At 29.4% G+C, this 5,807-nt stretch overlaps 1 pseudogene; it reads left to right on the top strand.

Moving 5' to 3' along the window:
* The first annotated feature begins 1,649 nt into the window (after positions 1-1,649).
* LOC147066668 (uncharacterized) lies at positions 1,650-2,903 on the top strand (annotated as a pseudogene).
* The last annotated feature ends 2,904 nt before the right edge of the window (positions 2,904-5,807 follow it).

The raw sequence follows: 5,807 nt of genomic DNA, 5'->3' as shown, positions 1-5,807 counted from the left end.
TATTTATCTTGAATATGCTTTTAAAAATATTTGTGTAATAAAATTAATATAAAACTTAAATAAATAATAATAGTAACGCATATTTATTTATCTTGAATATGCTTTTAAAAATATTTGAGCATTAAAATAATGTATGAATAAAATTAATATAAAACGTAAATAAATAGCAATAGTAACGCATATTTATTTATCTTGAATATGCTTTTAAAAATATTTGAGCATTAAAATAATGTATGAATAAAACACAATATAAATATAGATAAATAATAAATCATGTATTTTTTAGATTTTATGTAATTTAATAAGCCAGATTCTCTGCGTCAAGTTTCAAAAAATATATTCCTATACAGGATAAAATGCATGCGCATCTTAACCGAAATATCAATTGGTTAATATTGTATCATGTCAACTATTTAATTATTACCTCATAAATAATAAAACATGCTAAATACATTTTACAACAGGAACCCTATAAAATGACATTAGAAGAATCAGGCCAAGTACATTCCGTGAGTGGGCCCGTGGTTGTTGCTTGTAATTTAGCAACAGCTGCGATGTACGAGCTAGTTCATGTTGGACATCTCCAACTTACCGGTGAAGTTATACGAATAAACGGGACGTATGCAACAATCCAAGTATATGAAGATACGTCTGGTCTTAGAGTGGGAGATCCTGTTATGCGAACCCATAATTCTCTTTGTGTAGAACTTGGTCCAGGTCTTTTCGGGAATATATTTGATGGAACGCAAAGACCATTGAAGGACATTAATGAGATAACCAATAGTATATATATTCCACGAGGAATCAATATACCGCCACTGAGTCGAACCAAGAAGTATTATTTTACACGTAGCAAGAATTTATTGCCACGAGCATATCTTGAAGGTGGTGATATAGTTGGGGAGGTTGTTGAAAATGATCTTATTACTTTAAAGATACAGGTACCACCAGGAAAATCGGGGTATCTTGTATGGGCAGTTTGTGATGGATGGTATACTTTGAACGATGTTATTTATGTTCTTAGTGGGGAAGTTGTTGATTGTGTTTATGATACTTTCGAAGGTGTCTTAGTGAAAGAAAAGGATTGGGTCAGGGATGTTAGTGTTGCAATAAATGTTGCTGTTGATAAATGTGGAAGTACAGAGGTTTGTGATTCCACGCCCTGTACAGTTAATACTGATTGTGGGTCAGTAAATGGATGTAAACTTAGGCTACAATATAAGGCTAATTCTAATAGTGCTTGTGTTGAATATTTTTTGTATCATAGATGGCCCGTTCGTATTCCGAGACCAGTTGTTAAAAAAATGAAACCGACTACTCCATTATTCACGGGACAAAGAGTACTGGATTCTCTTTTTCCTTGTGTCCAAGGAGGTACAACTGCTATTCCTGGTGCTTTTGGGTGTGGAAAAACAGTTATCTCGCAATCATTATCAAAATATTCAAATAGTGATGCTATTGTTTATGTTGGGTGTGGTGAAAGAGGAAATGAAATGAGTGAAGTTCTTATGGAATTTCCTACCCTGAAAATTGAAAAGGGAATGATGTTAGACAATAGCCTTTCATCAAAAAATAATATTGACAAACAGTTGAGCAATCTTGACCTTGAAAAAAAAGAGGAATCTGTAAATAGTAATCTATCTGAAAAGAGTCCCAATGAAGATGATGGTATTTCAATCATGCAAAGAACAATTTTAGTAGCAAATACATCGAATATGCCAGTGGCTGCTCGAGAAGCAAGCATATATACAGGAATAACCATAGCTGAATATCTTCGTGATCAAGGAATGCACGTAACTATGCTTGCTGATTCAACATCAAGATGGGCAGAAGCATTAAGAGAAATCAGCGGAAGACTTGCTGAAATGCCAGCAGATTCTGGGTATCCAGCATATTTAGGCGCTAAATTGGCCCATTTCTATGAAAGAGCAGGGCTTGTTCAATGCCTTGGAACAAAATATGCTGTTCTTAAAGAAAACGATATGGAAGAAGATGATTCAGCCTATGGTAATTTAAGTGGGGAAGATCCAAGAAAAAAATCCGAAACTTTATTTGAAGAAAGCGAAAAAGACTCTAAAACAACGAATAACACCGATTCTATTATAAATTCGATGAATAACACCGATTCTAATCTAAGAATTATAAAAACATTGAATAACGCCAATTTGAATGATGAAAATGATATAAAATCTAAAGATCAAAGTATTAACACCGAATACTCAATATCAAAAAAAGATAAAAAGGACAAAAAACTGAAAGGTTTAATCGGAAGTGTCACAATAGTAGGAGCTGTAAGCCCACCAGGTGGAGACTTCTCATGCCCAGTCACTTCAGCTACCCTCGGAATAGTACAAGTATTTTGGGGCCTCGACAAAAAACTAGCCCAAAGAAAACACTTTCCAAGTATAAACTGGTCTCTTTCATACTCAAAATATTATAAAAGCCTCGAAAATTTTTACGATTCAGTAGATAAATCATTCACACACAACAGAACAATCACAAAAGAAATTTTACAACTCGATGAAGATATATCGGAAATCGTACAACTGGTCGGAAGAAATTCTCTAAGCGAAATGGACAAACTCGTCCTCGACATCGCAAAGCTTATTAAAGAAGACTTTATGCAACAAAACGGGTATAGCGCATACGACAGATTTTCATCTTTCACCAAAACTAGACTCATGCTAGCAAATATAATCATCTACTTCGAAAATTCTAAATCTCTGATTGAAGACGTTAAAGGAATGCAATGGGATAAAATTAAAAAAGACACGGCTTCACTATTTGCAAGACTCGTAGGTATGAAGTTTTGTAAGGGTAAAGAAGAAAAAATAAGAGATGTGCTTGATGGTCTCAAAAATGACATTGAAAAGGGGTTTCAGGGGTTCTATGACAATATATAAGTAAATACCTCAAAATTAAATCAAATTTCGATTCAAGGTTAATTTAAAAGAAAATCAAGGCTATATTATACGAAAACCATTTTATAATTCAAGGGCATCATAAAATTTCATTTCATTTTTAACAGATTTATATATAACATGAAAAATATGTGATTTTGCAATTCAAGGGCATCATAAAATTTCATTTCATTTTTAACAGATTTATATAAAATAAAAAATATGTGATTTTATAATTCAAGAGCATCATAAAATTTAATTTCATTTTTAACAGATTTATATAACATAAAAAAATGTGTGATTTTATAATTCAAGGGAATTATAATAATATGTCATGAATATAGTACAAAAAAAATGATTTATAATCTCAAATAAAAAATAGAAGATTTTATAATTCAAGGGCATTATAAAATTTCATTTCATTTTTAACAGATTAATATGACATAAAAAATTATTTATCATTTCTTATTATACTATAAGAAATACATTTCTAACGGATAAAAAACCATAGTATAATCTCTTATAAAAGGCTAGCTATTTTATTCAAACATGTATTGTTCCTTCTTTTTAAAAAATCCAAGATATAGCAAGTGGATAACAGGATAGGCCCATTTTTAATTGTCTAAAATATCATCACAACCAAGTTGATTCGAAAACTAAATATAAACATGCTAGTAGTATCCATAAAACATAAAAATATTTTAATGAAAATTTGTCAGATGGTTTATTCTGATCATATACACAGTAAATGACTAGCTAATATTAATTCCAAAAATGTATCTTTTAAGAATATTGGCTCTGAAAAACACAATTTATCATCTATGTTTTAATACAGTGCATGTAGCTTAGTCATTAACCAAATCCCCCTTGGTTCGTGGTTATATTTGAAAAAAAAGTGCAATGATTTTGCATTTGCCATTTAAAAAGGCGTGTGTTTTCTAACACTATTCAAAATACACATTTGTTTTCCCTTTTTTATATAAAATACAGATCATCCACAGAAACTTTTTATTGATAATAATAACTACCTAGATATATTTCGTTGATTTTTATTTATGGGTTAATTTAATTTTTTGGTTTTTGTAGTTGTTTAAGCAATACTTTAGATTTTTCAATAGAACATATTTGGCTGATACTTCTTTACTCCTCATCATCTTTAAAATCATCATCAATGCATCATCTTCATTCAAGACTTATTAGTTCAAGTTACTCCTCAATTCTATTGTTTGAGCGTATGCTTCCGCTTCTGTTGGCATTCCTAACCTTTTAATATACGACTTATGGTATTTTGTAACCACACGCTCCTCCAGATATATTATATAGATATACATAGATAAATTGCCTTTCATAAATTACTTTAATCTATTTTAATTATGATCTCAAATCTTATAGAATCTACGACTGTGAGGACCAAATATTTAGCCTAGAATATTATATTGAAAAGAAAAATGATTCGAATCATTAATATGCAAGTGCATTACAAATTATCGAACAGGTAATTAATGCCGCCTAGCTGAAAGGGAAACTGAAAACACTGGTATGCCGACTCGCAGTAAAAAAAAGCCATAACTTTAAACACACACTTGATGTTGGCGCTAAAAAGAATTGTGTGTATTCTAGTTCATAAGTGATAGTAATCTAAGATATTATTGGTGTGATGGAACGTATTCAGAAGCGATAGCCCAAAAAAATTGTTTAAATAAAGCCTTTTAGCCCTTCTCTTTATCTCTGATTTTATAATGTTATGATGAAAAAAGCGACGATTCGGTTTTGAGAAATTTGTCCGATATATTATTTATATATATTTAGTTTTGAAGCTCAATAGAATCTACACCCCATAAGATACAACGACCGATCACACCAAGAATATAGAATCTAAATACCCCAAAATTTTTAAGGTGATTTTAATTTGCGTAAAAAAAATAATTTTGCAAATAAATATGTAAATAAGTTGTTAAATCTTAATGAAAAGGGTTTTACATTAAATATAAACTGGAATGAAATGGGTGAATACACTGAATAATTTCGATTGAAAGAATTGTACGAACAATAAATCAGAATTTTGCAGTGAAAAAATCACAAACCAAGTAAGTATTTGGTTTTTAAAGTGTCGTATAATCTTATGAAAAAAAAGTATATGCAGGTCACTGGTTCAATACTTATTAAACTACAATTAAAAACCTTACATTGAAAAATTGTGATTTTTCCATTTTACATTTTTGAAACAATTTCAAAAGCATTGATTTCTTGCATAAAAATATATTCGGATTATAATACAAGAATCCTTAAATATTTGTTTATAAAAATAATTTACTTTAACGAAAATAAATGGCATTCGAAAACATTCAATTCATAAAAAATGCAATAGAATAACAATCCATGTACATTCTTTTTAAAATAAAAAAATTGCAATTAAATAAATACTGATATTTCCAGATATATTTTTAATCTAATAAATTCATCCCGGGAAAAATTTAACATTAATCATTTGTAATTATTTTTTAAATTGTAACATGTATTGGACTGCATTTTTTATATCTATAAAAGTGTTATTTGAAACTGATAGTATTTTATCGTAAAAAAATAAATAAATTTGCAAGTGAACATACCAAGCTGAATCTAAATTTTTATTACAATTATGCTTGATATAAATATTAAACAATCACTATATTCGGTTTATATTTGATTGTTTGGAAATATTTGTGATTATAATTCACACTCTTCTAGTTTTAAATAGAAAAATATTCATATTTTAAAGAATTACACTTACCCTTTGAGATAAAAAAACCAAAGAATATTTTTAGTGTTTGTGTTCTATATAAAAAGTTTTATGGATTTGAACTTTATAAAACCTATCTTTAGGTGCGTATTTCTATATATACTGTCTAGTATTTTGTTCAGTTGAAA

The sequence above is a fragment of the Rhyacophila brunnea genome, unplaced genomic scaffold (assembly GCF_057557595.1).
Source record: "Rhyacophila brunnea isolate RB1 unplaced genomic scaffold, BYU_Rbru_1.0 scaffold_41, whole genome shotgun sequence".
In the NCBI taxonomy this organism is placed as follows: domain Eukaryota; kingdom Metazoa; phylum Arthropoda; class Insecta; order Trichoptera; family Rhyacophilidae; genus Rhyacophila; species Rhyacophila brunnea.
The sequence above is the reverse complement of the archived record's forward strand: the minus strand, read 5'-3'. Positions and strand labels throughout refer to the sequence as shown.